The following is a 16,602-nucleotide window of genomic DNA, read 5'->3' on the forward strand; positions in this document are numbered from 1 at the left end:
TTGTGGGAATGATGTCTTTAGGAATGGCAGCTGGTTAAATGCCTGCATCTTCAGCTGTTAGTTTGACGAGCTTTAGTTTTTTTTTTTGTCTGCTTTCACTTTCTGTTTCTCTCTCCAGTGAATGGATTGAGCTGCTTTTAGTAGATTGCAGCCTGGCTTTAGTAGGTGATGCACGTCATCAGATGATGGCCTCTGCACCAATCAGTGTCCTACACTTGCTAACTGCATGCAGCTTGCTGTGTAATACTTGCAATTACCACTGCCATGGCAACCATCTACTATAAATCCCTACATCATGTGGGAGTGGTCCCTTTACCTTTCCTGTGTGAGGGACATCCTTCCTGTGTGTGGGCATCAGTGTTACAGACAGCAGGTAGCAATACCTCTTACAGGAGAACCGGCACACTCAGGCCAGCTACATATTTGTAGGAGGTTCCAGAACTACAGACAGAGTGTGAGTAGAGTTGTGCTATGCTTTGTATAGTACTGGAGTTGCAGGGTGTGTGTGTGCGTACTAGTTTACCTTGGAATGCAGTCTGTCTGCATAGCTCTCAACTGTGGGCCTATCCTCTTGGTGGCCAGAGGTGTGCCTATCATATTTTGTCTGTCCACCACACAGGTCCTCTGTCAGATATTTCACTGGCAGTGTGTGTGTGTTGAGTGCTATTAGTATATGTTTCTAACCTCATTTCCTTGACAAAGGGTATGTTGCAGACTATCCTGTAATACCAGCGACTTGCTATTTGTATGACAACAATTTTCCACATATGGGCCTGTGTTCCAGCCTCTGTCCTCCACCTACATACCAAGCTTTGCACATATGACATGCTGTCAGGGGTTGTTCTGTAGTGGGCTGTGAGTATATCACACTGCCATTGCTGCCATGAGTCCACTGCTGTTGTATCCCCCATGCATACGGTGGGGCTGGGACCATATATGTGTGGGCTTCACCTACACAATACATATGTGCCCTTATGCACTCCAGAGGCCAGTGTATGTAACAGTGGTATATGGCCCTGTATTATTTACTCTGGGAGGGGGGGTGCACCATAAATGATCTAGGCTGTTACAAAATGTGGGGTATCAGGGGTGAGCTGCCTTAAGGTATCTGGATGTACAGTACCATATACTTCACGTATATTTACATTACTTACATAAATTGGGTTAATGCAGGCCTACTGCCTCCTGCCATACAGATTGTTCTGTTTGTCATTGTGCTTGTGATGGTGTCAGTTATGCCTTGTTATGTAACAGTTACATCCCATTTGGTCAACTGAAGTCTTTACTACCTAGTGATTTTGTAGAGAGTGTAGATAGAGGCTGCTTAACTATACACCTGCATTACTTACTGTTGATTGTTTGGTATCTTATGGCCCAGTCTGTCTTTACTATTGTACAATTCGAAGGGCTTGGCCTGGACAGCAACAGTTGTGAACCTTTCCAGACTACTGTATTAGTATAACTGTTTCACATGTTGCATTACTCTGTTTATATGGATGTCAGTGTTTGAACAGCTATATGACATGGCATATAGAACTGTAATAGTACACAAATAAAGGTTTTCCATTTCTGCAAACCTGTATGTGGTGTTTTTTCCTATGACCTCTCTATGGGTATATGTTGCAGGCAATGATTGTCGTTTGCATGGGGGTGGCCCATACAGTGTCCAGTTCAGGTGTTAACTGTTGGCATAGTGGCTGTTCCATATTGTGTGCACCTTCTACATATGTATCTTACTGTACCTATCTCTGCGCGTGTATGTGTAGTCACATCTGTGTGTGTATGTGTGTGTATATATATATATATATATATATATATATATATATATATATATGTATGTATAGCTGTATCTGCATATATATGTCAGTCTGTGTATATGTATCCTGGGGATGTTGATAGCTTCCACATTTTATATTTCCTGTGGGAGGCAGACTGTACTGCATGATATGTTACCAATACCAGCCTGACATTATACAGGTGGGATGTAGTACTGTTAACATTTTGTGCCCATGTCGTGTCAGGTCTTGATTATGGGATCTGCAACACTTGGTAGTGTATTGTAGGGCGGACGTGTGTGGCTGTGGGGGGGTATGCCTATTCGTACAAGACGTATATTGTTTGGAGCCTCTCAACCCCATTAACGGTGTATGTGGACATATATGTTTTTGTTAATCTAACATTGCTATCTACAGATGTATGGCCATATATACCTATATAGATATGTATATCTGCTTACATATATATAACTATGCCCATATATACCTACATAGATATATATCTGCGTACATATATTTAACTTGTGTATATGTAGACATATAGGTGTAGACATATATATGTGTCTATGTAGGCATTTGCATGTATATATGTTCATATATATATATATATGTATGTGTATGTATGTATGTGTGTATATATATATATATATATATATATATATATACATATATATATATATATATATATATATATATATATATATATTATATATATATATATATATATGTATATGTTGTATCTGTTTATATATTAATATATTTACACACATCTAAATGTTGATGTACATTCTCTGTACTGTTGCATGACTGGACTGGATGATATGTTTCTGAAAACATCAGATTTATGTATATCTGGCATGGCTTAGTGGTAAATCACTTTGTCTATGGTGTGCAGGGTCCTGGGTTCGAGCCTTGCAGAGACTGTTTATTTTGTTGCTGGACAGAACACGGGCTGTTGGATACAAAGTGATTAAGGCACTTTAAAGCAGTTGTAAGCGGGTTTGCACGGAGGTAAGCACTGCTAACTTCCGGTTACAGTTTCTTATACTCTGCTTCTAAATTGCTTAATCTTTGTAGGCAGTGCTTACCCTCGCGCAAATAGGCTTAGACCCGCTTACTGCTACTTAAAAGTGCTTACTTCCCCTTACCCTCTCGCTAATTTCTTTAAAAGAAAAGAAAAAAGGGTTGATAGGAAAGTGGTGAAAAAAGGGCACAAAGAGGGAAAGACAGTAGGGAAAATAGCTAGGGATGTGCAAGAAGGGTGCAGGGAAGAAGGTACATAGCTGCCCATTTCTTGTACAGGAACAGCTGTGCATATACACTGAATTTGAAGGTAGATTTGGACACTCAAACCCCTGGGAGAGGGGTGAGGACAACAATGATAAGTTGTGATGCCAATTAGACCAGATTACATGTGTCCAGTGGACATGTGTGCGAAATGGACAGCTATGTATGGGGTAAGATTTTTTTGTGGGAACAGATTGCCCCCCTTTTTTTTTTCAGGTGAGAGTGGGATGTTTGGGAGGAGTAGTAGGTATATTTGGGGAGGTAGGTTGGGTAGGTTAACAGACAAAACACACAAGACGCATACAGTGGCAGTATATGACATGTGGGGGGTAAACACCTTGATGGGGGGAGGGGTGTTGGGATATCGGAAGCCCACAAGCCCCCTAGTGGTAAGAGTGGGGCTGACGTCCCCACCCATGGGCAGTTACCACTGCACCTTCACAGCCCCAAAGATGGCTGTGCTGAGGGCTGAGCCGCAGAGCCAGGCTGGCTCTCTAATCACGACATGCGACCCTTGAGCTGGCGTGGAAGATCACTGAACTGTTCATTGATTGCTCTACACACCACGACCCTGAACTGGTGATGGGTGACAGGTGCCTGTCTGCGCCCACTCCCAGGGAGGGGGGGGGGCGAGCCCCATCCTCTGAGGTAGTTCCACCCAAAGGTGGTGCAAGACCAATGGACAGGGAGGTCCGCGGTTGGGCCCCAGACATGCTGGTGCCCGGTGCCACGGCCAGCTGAGGTGGGACAGGTGGGTCCGCTGGGACCAGCCTTCCCAAGTGTGCTATAGTGTTTAGAGTTCATCATCATATATAAGTTAGTAATAATCAACACATTCCAGGGTTAGGTATAACAGCATGCATAGATATTTCCATTAACCCAGACACCAGATACAGAACAGTTGCATAGCAAACAAAACACATACATATATGGGACCACAATGGTAATAAGACCAGCATATAGGTATGTTGATGGCACCATGCCAACAATGTTGGAATAATTCAATATGGAGCATGCATGGGAACCATTAAAATATTTATCAAGCAATTGGACATCATATCATCAGAGTCTGTACATACCAGTTGGGGTGGGTATGTTGGTTATTGTTAGAGATAAGGTGGGGGGAGAGAGGGGAGAGAAAGATGTCAATTAACAAGTAGTATATTCCTGTAGTCTTTGCAAGTCTTACTACACTACCCTATAGCCTTATTGTGGACAGTGATATGCCTGTTGACATCATTACATGTGAACCGGTTTTACCTGCAGTATACACCTCTTACCTGGTATACCTGTGGAGGGAATGTTTGTTAACACTGACTGTACACATAAGCCCAGATTCCAGGTTGATGTTTTGCACTATGCTATCCAACTGTTTCTGCACAGACTCTGGCAATGTGTTGACCACATGCTGGTGTGCCTGGACATATCTAGAATATTGCTCTCTTCCACCTTTAGTGACCTAACACACACATATACATGCTTTCCTACACAGTTATATTATGTAGCACAGTGTGGGCGACAGTGACCACTGATACTTTATTATTCAGAGAAACTGCAATGCTCGCAATCCCCTACAATACCAGGGTGGACAGTACCAGTGCAGATTATATTGGTCTGTATTTCTCAGCACAGTGTTCGTATCCAGTGTACCTGTGGGAGCAATGTTTGTTAGCACGACCTGACTTTTGTCACACAAAGTTCCAGATTACACATTAGTATTGTGCACATACATCTCACTCTGTTACTGTACACACTCTGGTCACAGCTTGACAACATGGGAGTGTAAATATGACATACTTGAAATATTACTCTCCTAACAGTTTCGGGGGTTGCTACAGTGACAGGTGTGTTCTCATGATGGTTGACAATCACTTGTATTCCCTGTTTGCTGGCTACACATCTGGGATCATCCCACAGACTTACCAGGGGGACAGGCAGCAGATATGGGCACATATACTGACATTCTGGCCTCGTATGTACAGTTGTGGGGTATGAATCTGTATGCAGTCTATTTCCCCTCCCAGGATTTAGATCATGGCTTTGTCTGCTACAACTTAAACACTGTCCATCACAGTTGTCTGCTATGTTGATATTGCTGTACATCTCCAGTCTGCTTTCTGTCTTATTAATCCCCTATGCTTATGCATTCTGACCTTGTATAACAACAGTCTTATACAGATTTCCTAGACAGTTATATGTTGTAGGACAGTGTGGGTGACAGTGATGTGTAATACCTCATTATTCAGAGCAAATGCATGTCATTCTTGTATTTATGGGCACAGTGTTGGTATCTGACAGACCTGTGGGAGGAATGTTTATTAGCACTACCTGAACGGCCCCACACACAGTACCAGGTTCCACATTACTGTTATGCACATACATCTCACTCTGTTACTGTATGCACTCTAACCACAGCTTAACAAGTTGGGGTGTAAATGGGACATACCTGGCTTCTTAGTCACATAAGGTATTGGGGAGTTGCTAGTGTGCCAGGTTTGTTGTCATAGATGTGTGTCAGTCAGTTGTATTTCCTGTTTGCTGCCTATACGTCTTGGATCATCCCACTGATTTCCGAGGGGGACAGGTTGATAGGGAATAGATATGGGCCACTTTAGTAGACATTCTGGACATATCTGTACAGTTGTGGGTTATGATTCTGTATGCAGACTACTACCACTGCCAGGATTCGAACCATGGCTGTGTGTGTGCTAAATAAACAACAGTTCACATCTCAGTTGCAATTTGTTTTTTGTTGTCTGCATTTTCCCTGTTTACTGTCTGTGTCTCTCTCAGTTGTACTAAATGGCCACTGGGGATTACACCTGTCATATACAGGCATTCCTACACATTCAATTTATGGTGCATGGTGTGGGTAACAGTGCTTAATACAACAGTATTATTACATGATTGCAAATCTACATTACCATATGATACCAGAATATACACATGCAGTCCAGCAGTTAGACCTGTTTTGTCAGGATATTGCACTTTTAGTGATAAACAATTTGAGACTCTTCCTGCCATATTCTCTAGTGTATGCAGTACTTGCCTTGAACAATTCAGGTTTTATACTAGCAATTAGTTTACTACTACTTTTATTTTCATTTCCTATGACCGTAAAAACATAAGTATTACTGACTTGCCTGGCATCGCTACCTCGCCAGGCGGCTGATGTGGTCTTCCTAGTTCATGGCCTGCGCCATTGCAGCTGTGGGGGACATAAGAGGAATATTTAGCCATACCTATCCATGATATACCTGAGCTGGCAATTATTACACACATACTGGGGTGATACTTACACACGTTTGGCACATCCGCTGATGCACTAGCATCTTGGAGCCACTCTGCCAAGAGGTCCCCCTTCTGCCGCTTCAGGTCGGCATAGTGGTGCCTGACCTGCTCACCAGTTCAGGGTATGCCAGTGGCACTGGTGAGGTCACAGGCGAGATGGTCCCAGGCCTCCGCCTTATATTGGGAGCCCTGGTACTGGCCCTTCAGCAGTCTGTGTGCATGGTCTTTAAGTAGGAGTCCTGCCATGACCTTGGACTCCTGGATGCACCACCGCTGCGCCCGGAAGCGCACTCCTTCTCCCCTTACTGCCATAGTGCCTGGAAGGGGGAGCTACAACCAGTTATGAGATGTATTCCCACCTCTTGGGTTTAAGTAGGGCTGATTTCCCGCACTTTTCTGTGATTGGCCAGTTTTGAAAAGGCTAAGCTATGGGCTAACCTGCTTACCTAGGGTTGGTATTGTTTAAACAGGTATACCACTGGGCACAATGAGTTAGCTGGTCTACACATTATTCACACCTCCTAAGCTGGTCCGTGCAATGCTTAGCATTGCTTACATTAGACTTTCATTATAATGCCTTTTTGGCATTGTGTTATTATTCATTACACCTTATATGTATGCCTGGTATCCCTGATTGATGTGTACATACACTCTCTGGGGTCCTTGTGTTTTACTGGGGACTTCAACACTCTATTACAGTTACACCTCACTTCTGGGCTTACTGCTGTACTCCAGTTCACATATTTATGTTATGTAGTGGGTTATGGCACATATGACTGTATACTGATGCCTTTCACATGTTCAAATTGGTTATACTATGGTGAGGACTTGTTTGCTACTACCTCATTCTTCTGTGATGGCTTGGTGGATAACTACTGGGTCTATGATGTATATGGTCCTGGGTTTCAGACCTGCATGGCTGTTTATTTTGTTGATGGGCAGAACAAGGGCTGTTGGATACAGAGTGATTAAGGCACTTTTGGACAGTTGTATGCGGGTTTGCGCAACAGTAGGCACTGCTAACCTGCCGATACATCTGCTTACAGAGAATAAGCTTAAGAATTGCGTAGCCAGTGTAGGCATTGCTTACCGCCATGCAAACGGGGTTACACTTGCTTACTAGTGCTTAAATATGCTTACTACTGATTAGACCTGCTTACTAGTGCCTTATTCATTATGACACTGACACCTCACATGTGCATTACTGCAGTACTCCAGTTCATCAATATTTTTGTTGCATAACCTACTAAATAACATATATTTGTCATAACATGCTTTGCCATGTAAAATTGGATGTGCTGCAGCAGGACTTGAACCGGGAATGCCTGCTCGTAAGGCGAATGCTCTGCCCACTACACTAATTGCTCTGCTGCTTCATTTACATATGTCTTCCTGTTTATCCTCTTCATCCTTTTAAGCTGCTTTAACCGTAGCTAAGAGAAAGGCACACCCCGTAAGGCAAATGCTCTGCCCACTACACTAATTGCTCTGCTGCTTCATTTACATATGTCTTCCTGTTTATCCTCTTCATCCTTTTAAGCTGCTTTAACCGTAGCTAAGCGAAAGGCACACCCGCGCACCTATGGTTAGGTGTAATCGGATGTTTAAAAAAAAAAGTTTTCTTTATTTCATTTCTATATTCTGTTGCTATTATACACAAGGGGGACTATTGGTGGGAATATGCGGTCACCTGTGAGCAGTCTCACTCATTGCATTCCCCTTTCTGCTGTTCTGCATTACGGGGGAGTGTTTATTCTGAGAGTTCTGCTCTCAGACACGCCCCCTGCACTCTTACACACTCCATGTAAGCATAGGACAGCGCGCATCATTAATATGCATGGCGTGCTGCCGTCCTGCTCCTAAAGGGTTACTTCCATGCAGGACTAAGCTGGTCCTGCATGGAAGATTAGTAAATCCGGGGGACAGTCTTCTGTATGAATGTCAGTAATGTTTTCCTTTTCACAGGCAAAATCTGCATTTATCTGCAGGAGTGGTCATCATATTTTTGTGTCTCTTTCAGCGAAAGAAAGAAGTTGTAATGATATAGAGTCCACTATTCTTAATAACCAATAAGTGTATGATCAACACATGCTTTTCTGAGGTTACTTCAAAATATTTTCTCTGTTTAATTTCTCAAAGCCTTTTGGGTTTCTAATACTTTGATGAAATGGACCCCATTACTGAGTCAGGGTGTGATTAAAGTTTGTGAAATTAGCTTTGTTTCAATCTTTGATTGTAGCCAAAAGTGCTCTTTGTAGCACATGCAATGTGCCCAGAACTGACTCCTGCAATTCATATCAGTAGCATATCTAAATATGATTGTAAATTCTGTTTTGTGAGACCCATTGCTCTTACTACTACTGGAACTGTCTAGATATCTTTCTTCCATATTGCAGTCATTTCTGCCTGCAAATCCTAGTATTTTATGACTTTGCATCTCTCTGTATATAGACAGTGTAATCACTGGGTATAGCAATTTCAGTAATCAATGCTACTTTTGTCATTTTTTCATGGTCTACTACATCTGTTTTTCTCGCATCTGTTTTCTGAACTGTTGGCAATGGACGATCCCAAGTGATATAAATTTCATCATTCTCTGTAATGCTTTGTGGTTGATGTTTCCAATGCTTTTTAGCTACTTTAATATTGTAGTGTTTGCACAATCTCCAATACAACAGTCTTGCCCCTTTTAACTTATAAACACGCAGCAAACTGGAAAATGAAACTCAAGCCAAAAGCTGTAGATGGAATGAAGGAGCAAGCACAATTCTTTTAGTACTTTCGTTCATATTTATTCTTCATGAACTTCTTCAGAAAAAAGTTAACCTCTGAAAACACACCTCTTATAAGTTGCATCACACATCACATGACTTTCAGGATACTTTAAATTCAAGGTATAAAATCATACCCTAAAAATAAGAAACAAAACAAAAAAAATTTCTTAATATAGAAACATAATCATATTATTGTGATTTGAATGTTATTTTAGTGCAAAAAAACACTTAATATTAAGACTTTTTTTTATGAAGATTTGACATTCTAAGCTGTTTGGAAAACAAGGCATTTTTTTTTTTGCTTTGTTTTGTTTTTTATTTTTATGGTATGATTTTATACCTTGAATTTAAAGTATCGTGAAAGTCATGTGATGTGTGATGCAACTTATAAGAGGTGTGTTTTCAGAGGTTAATTTTTTTCTGAAGAAGTTCATGAAGAATACATTTGAATGAAAGTACTAAAAGAATTGTGTTTGCTCCTTCATTCCACCTACAGCTTTTGGTTTGAGTTTCATTTTCCAGTTTTGCCACATTCTCATGCCTTTCATTATACAGACCCTCTGCCATTGGTGTGTCACACCCAGCAACAAGATGTGACTGTTTCCAGTTCTGTTTTACAGAACCTGCATTTATCTGTTTTTCCCATGTGCTCATTGAGCTTTATTTATTTATTGGTTTTGTTTACTGGGAAAGTCTGACTGGGCACAAGTCCCATTTTCAGTGGAGGTCCATGGAGAAATGCTGTATTTTACAGAATGAGTAGAAAGCTGTTATTCAAGATTTACTTAATAAATGTACATAGACTAGTGATAATGATAAACGTTTAAAGAATAGTAAATGAACATACATAGAATTGTAATGATAGAACAGTTAATGAAAACATGACAGTTAAATGAAGAATACTGTAAAATATTAAGCTTATAAGAGTCTAGTTACTATCAAATGGAATTGTCTGAAAATAGATGAGACAGTTAAGTAATTATATAATGAAAATGGTTACAAATTTTGAAGGAGTTCTTAGGAGGTCTAGAGTGAGTAGTGTATAGGGATAGTTGATAGTTTAAAGTTGTGAAGAACTTTATAAGCCAACATGTATGTAGTCCACTATCCTGGGCCATCAATAATAACCTTTCATCTGTTGGCTTAAATTCACCTCTCCTTAACCATTCCTGTGTCGAATCCTGATCAACATGAGGTAATTTCAGGAGTTTTCTGTAGTTGGCAGTTGGCACTATGTTTCAGGCTTTTCCACATTTCTTTCCTTCCCATCTGACCCATCTTGTATATTTTCTTCTGTTTTTGGCACATTCAGTTATCTGATTTTTGTCTACATTTGGTTTGATTTCCATTCCTGCTTAACACCCAAATGCTTCTGTTAAAGTAAGCAGAGAGGTAATCTTAGATGACTTCTCATGTTAGAAGACTTCTCCATGTTTTAAAACTTTCACTATGCTTGGATCTGACGAGGTCAACAGATAGGTGTACAATCTCACGATCGTAGTGTCAGAGCCATGGACTAAATCTGAATGCCAAGAAATGCAAAATACTACCCTTTGGGAATTCATCCACCTCTGATAACTATCATATTGAAAACACACCCTTAGAGCTGACCCAGTAGTCAGGGACTTAGGGGCACACATAGATAGTAATCTAGCCTTTGACCATCACGTGTCTACAGTAGTGAGGAAATTATTCTATGTTGTGTAACTTGTCAACAAAGGTATGGCATCTAAGTTCAAGGAAGTCATTGTTCCATTGTATCCAGCATTCATCAGACCTATCATTGAGTACAGTTCCCCCTTTGGTATGTACCTAACCAGGCATATCCAACAATTGGAACAGCCACAAAGTCCCCTCACTAAAAGAATACAGGGCGTGAGTAAAATGTCCTATGCAGACTGCTTCAAGGCCCTGTCCCCTGTATTCTGTCTCCTATAGGCTGTTGTGGAGAAATCTATGGCTGGCATAATTGGCATTGTCAGACCCCACTCTGATGGACCTCCTGCTTATCTACAAAACAAACATCACCAGAATTACTTGCTCTAAAGACTTAAACCTTGTCTGTGATATGAAGAGGACCTGCTGGAGCGACAGGTATGTATCCCAGAGACTACCTTGTCTATGGAACAGGCTCCCCATCCATGTAAAGCAGAGTTCCTCTTTAACCCAGTTCAAGTGCAGCTTGGACAAATGGATAGTGAACAGGAAATTCATCCCTGGTTTGGCACCTATGTCTGTAATTGACACAGGCAACCTGTAAATGGTTCATCTCCCAAACCCCTGCTTACACTTATCAATGTTATCAGAACTTGTCAGAGATTTGGGAAGCATGGTTATGCTAGGCTAGGCTTGAAAGGGCCCTTGTGATCGTTGGCCTAGCAAACACCTATGAACCTATTTGTTTTGCTTTCTCCTTTGCATGAGTATTTCACCACATTAAATCTCTTTCTTTCTTGTGTCCGTTATCTTCAGATGTCTCCCATTCCACCTGTTTCCTCCTTAATTTGGGGACCCATTGTTCCATAATGCTGTCTAATAACCTGTATTAGACTTTATCCACTAGATCCTTCACATTACAGGTATTCCAAAACTTCAATTTCTATTTCACTTCTTTATTATTTATTTATTTATTTTACATTTGTTGACCAGGTTTGTCTGACTGAGCTGAAGAGCCCTTTTTCAGCTGAGGCTCGGAGAGAAAAGCTCCAACATATTATACAATTTTCATTATAAATTGGCATTAAACAGCAATGTTACATGATTATTACAAGGTTTTAAGTAGCAATACAATGTTATACAGTGTCAATAATCAGGAGTATAGCAAAGCTCTTTCAGGATGTATAAAAATAAATAATATGTCATTAAGATGAATATAGTTTTTGGTGTATGTGGTTACAAAAACCCAGTTTATCATAATGTAGTTGCATGAAGCCAAGACAGTTACAACAGAATGTTTCTCTGAGGCAATTTGCTTAATAGGTTTTAGAAGACCGTAGAAAGAGTAGTCCTGGAAGATTAGAGAGAGCTAGTGAGAAGAGTGAGTTAAGGCCAGAAAGTAGATTAAGGTTTGGGAAGTATGTGATGTTTAAGGAGGGAGAGTGCAGTGGTATTACCAGTGACTTTCAAAGTGCTCCTTGGTTGCTCTCTTAAATTGTTTAGGATGTATAAGGGTTCTGATTTCTAGTGGGAGTCTATTCCAGGCAATAGTGGGGTGATAGCTGTACATGTTATGTCCAAATTTAGACTTGGGTTTGTAGATTTGTAGTAGGTCTTGGTTAGAGCTTTGGAGAGGTCTGGAGGGAGAATAATGGGACATGAGAGGGGCTAGTGCTGGGCAGTAGGAAGGCTGGTATAGGATAGAATGGATGATCTGGAGGTGAGAGAGAAGAAGCTGGTGGGGTAATTCAAGTCAGTTTAGGTGTTTAAGAGAGAGACAGTGATGGGATTTGTAGGTTTGTTGGACAGCAAATCTAGCTACCTTGTTGTAGGTAGATTCGAGTTTGGTCAGGAGTGTTGAGTTAAGATTTGTGAGAATTTGAGAGTTGTACATTAGACTGGGTAGAAGGTAGGTAAGAGAGAGTAACCTTGGCTTCAGAGGTAAGGAATTTCTTGTCATGGTGAAGGAGCCTTAGTTTTGAATGAGTCTTTTTGATACAGTTATTAACATGCAAGTCAAATTTAAGCTGATCATCCATGGTTACGCCTAAAAGCTTAGTGCTGGATTCTACCTGAATGGGAGTGTTATTAAGGGACTGTATTTATAAGGAGGGTTTAATATTGTTGAATTTTTTTAGGCAGGAAGAGTAACAGCTTTGTTTTTTTAGGGTTAAGGATGAGCTGGTTGTTGGAGAGCCATGTTTCGACTAAGTTAAAAGATGCCTGAGTAGCTGAGAAGAGCTTAGAGGGAGAGTTGGCTGTGGTGATGTCATCTGCTTATTACACTAAAGATGACTGAGGACAGGAGGTATAGAGCTGATTAGTAAAGATATTAAAAAGTTAAAGGCCCTAGGATAGACCCTTGAGGTGTACCCATTTTTACAGGGAGAGGTGGGGAGAGTGCAGAGTGCCATCTCACTGATTGAGATCTATCAGTGAGGTAGCTGGAGAACCATGCAGCAGTATCAGAGCAGAAGTTGACATTATGTAGTTTGTGGAGCAGAAGAGTGTGTGAGACAGTGTCGAAAGCTTTTGAGAGGTCCAAGAATAGGCAAAAAATAAGTTTATGGTCGTCTATGGCTATAGAGACAGTGTTGGAAGGATAATAGAGCTGTAGTAGTGCTATGTTTGGGTCTGAAGCCGTGTTGAGTGGGTGACTTCTACTTTACAAATCTTCTCTTCTACATTCCCCCTTTCTGATTTTATTTTGTGTTGTGAAATTTCCATATCTGGGTGCCTTTGTCATTATTTCTCTTCAGCTATGTTTGGAGTTGATTTGTTTGCATTGATTAGTTTGGCGTTCTCCTTTGCATAAATATTGCACCATATCAAATCTGCCTGTATTTCCCATGTCCATATTTATTTTTTATATCTTTCAAAAATATCTAGGTTTTGTTTATATTTTTGCACTTCCTCTGTCACTTCTTTATCGAAGCAGGGCAAAGTTTTTTGTCTATGTAATATTTTTTGTGGATCTCTTGTATTAATGAACACATTTGCATTTCAAGCTTCTAACAGTTTTTTTCTTGTGCAAGAATATTTCTTTACTCTAATTTCTGTCTCAGTCTTTTTGAATGTCTTTTATCTAGAAATTCTGGGCTTCTTGCATAGTAGTAAGATTGCATCATTTCTTACTTATCCTCAGTAGTCCACTCATTTATCTTTATGGCCCTTGTTTGGCTTGTCAGTTTTTGTGGACTACTACCTTTTACAGTGGGGGGGGGGGCACCCCCCCCCCCCGAGCTTGGCCTAAACCCCACTGTAGGAATATTTCTATGTCTTGAGGATCCCGCGTTGTCATTTTTTTTCAGTCCTGTCACCAGTGCACATACCAAGATTGGGCACTTTTTTTTTTCTTGGGATCCGCGGTAGTGGTGCTGTGGTAGCGTTGTCGCCTCAGAGTAAGACGCTGTCTGGTTCGATTCTCAGCTAGAGCGTCTTCTGTGTGGAGACATGCTTGAATGGACGTACCTTCGTTGAAGGTTGTGCGTCAAGGCTGGCAACTTGGTATGTAAAACTCAACTGCCAATCATTAGCGGACCGGAGTTCCGCTGTGGCGACCCCTAACCGGGAAAAAGCCGAAAGAAACAACAACTTTGCACCCAGCTGTCTTTTATTTTTTTAATCTACTTCTGTCCATAATATAGCTATATAAAACAGCCTATATGTCAGTGTTATCTTGGTGAGATTCTGTTAAATCAGGGTCCATCAAATGAGGTGTTCACCATGATTTGAGGATAAATTCATTTCCAGTGGTACTCCTCTCTCTTTCTTGCTGATTTTATCATTTCTCCATTCGGACTTCCTCAGTATAACTATTCTTCTACAGGATAAAGATTAGTTCTAAGACCTGTTTTTTTTTTCCCAAATTTATTTTTTTGTTTTTGTTTTCCATATTTAAAGGTGAGTAAGTAAATAGTTGAGGAAGGAATCTTTTACCTAGAAAGTTTTCTCTCTCCCTTCTGGTGTACTCCATATATGTTTGTTTCCATATTTATTAAAGTATTTTAGCTCTTAAGTCGGATACAAATTTGAACAATTAGTTTTTGAACAAGGCAGCTTAATTTCCAAAGCTAATGACTCTAAAATTGTTAGTAATTCTCATCCCATATCACTTTTAAATTCTAATTATAAAATCAGAGTTGCAAACAGTAGTAATTATATTACTAAGCATTTACCCTGTGTAATTAAACTGTTTTCAGTTTGACTTTAGACCAAGTAAAATTACGATTGAGTACCACGAATTATAGTCTTTAATTCTGAAGATGTGAATAATTTAAGTTCAGTAGCTCTTGATTCTCAAGGAAGTTTAACAAGCATGGTGTGGATCATGTCTTCTATATTGCAAAAGCCAGCATTCACAGTGGATTTGAGAAGACAGAGTAATTACCTTTGTGTTCTGAGTACATATTTACTTTTAAACTTTTTTATTTTAAATATGTAGTCCTTGGGTGTCTGTCAGGGTTGCCCCATCACTATATTTATTTATTTTCAATTTGTATCTACTTTGGTTCACTATTTCCAAGGAAAATGTTGTAGGATTAGCCCATTAATTCTGGAAGGCTAGGAGGGAGTTGGATATTCCTGGGTTAAGCAAGAGCTCTGAGGCCCATTTATTCTTCAGCAGGAATCCAGATTGGCCCTCCATTCCTCAGCATGAATTGGATGGCAGGGAACAGAGCAGCCTGCATGTCCATTTTGGGTGACCTATGCTGTTTCCTTGGGAGAACCTACCATGGCAGATTTTCTGAGCTATGCCATTGTTGTTTTTTGAGCGGAAAGTGTGCTAGTGCATGCCAACTTCCCCTCTGCTACCAGTGCAAATGCACCATGGCATCTTGGGGCTTGGCTGGCATCTTCTCCACTAAGTAACACCATGGTATTGCCCTTGTGCGCCAGGACTGCCAAATCCTCCCCAAATATGGGTGAGTTGGCAGTAGCTGCTCACTCCCTTTCTCCCTGGCCAGGTCCTATCATAGTCAGGACTTTATCCTTCTGTAGTATGAGCTGGCTAATGGTGATATTTCTTAGAACATTATCAGTTTGGGAATAAGTAATTAGAACACAGAGTTTTTTCCCCTTTTTTGGCCTGCAGATTCATTGCATTAACTTTCTTCTTGCCTCCAAATGATCAATTTTTCTCTCCACCAGTGCAAGAGCTCTACAGTTCATTCATTCTCTGGTGGAAGTGTGTGTCATGTGTTAGGGAGCAGATCATCCTGCAGTTCCAGTGGTCTGTCCTATACCTATCAGCTTGCAAGCTTCACTGTAGCTGCCTGAAGAGATGCAGAAAACGCTTCTGCGCATGCACAACCTCTAAACAAGCTGCATACCACTTGCATGCTGGGTATGCTAGGCTAATTATTCTTTGTCAATACAGTTTGCATTTTTGCACGTGCCTCCAATGCAGTGTGAAACCCCACATGGGCAAACAGGAATTGACTTGTCACTGCCATCATTTCCACCTGTTCCCTCCAGCACCTATGCTACTAGTCAGACCTGTGGTTGTCTGGGGTCAGGATTTTATCTTGCTACACCATTGGGCTGGGGATAATTTATGATAATTATACTGATCAGTGTGGCAGTAGCCTTAATTATGACTTGTTTCCTGACGGGGATATAAAAGCTGACCAGCTTTCAAAGTTTCAGGGCACCTCCCACACACCCAAACTGTCAGACAGCTTGATCTTAGTTGGCTAAAAGGCAAGTTCCGATGCCAAGCCCTTCAGAGCTTTACTGCTGCTTGTTTTGCTTTCTTTTTTAATTACATTTTCTTCAACTAGTTGCATGACATTTAACACACTCTGCCAGCCACTGTT

The 16,602-nt window shown here is 40.8% G+C and overlaps 1 protein-coding gene across 5 annotated transcripts in view; it reads left to right on the forward strand.

Annotated features, from left to right (window-relative positions):
* Positions 1 to 16,602, forward strand: part of ATE1 (arginyltransferase 1) — a 2,674,296-nt gene that overhangs the window by 81,681 nt on the left and 2,576,013 nt on the right. The window lies entirely within an intron of this gene.

The sequence above is a fragment of the Protopterus annectens genome, chromosome 14.part0 (genome assembly GCF_019279795.1).
Source record: "Protopterus annectens isolate FY-2018-M chromosome 14.part0, PAN1.0, whole genome shotgun sequence".
Lineage (NCBI taxonomy): Eukaryota > Metazoa > Chordata > Ceratodontiformes > Protopteridae > Protopterus > Protopterus annectens.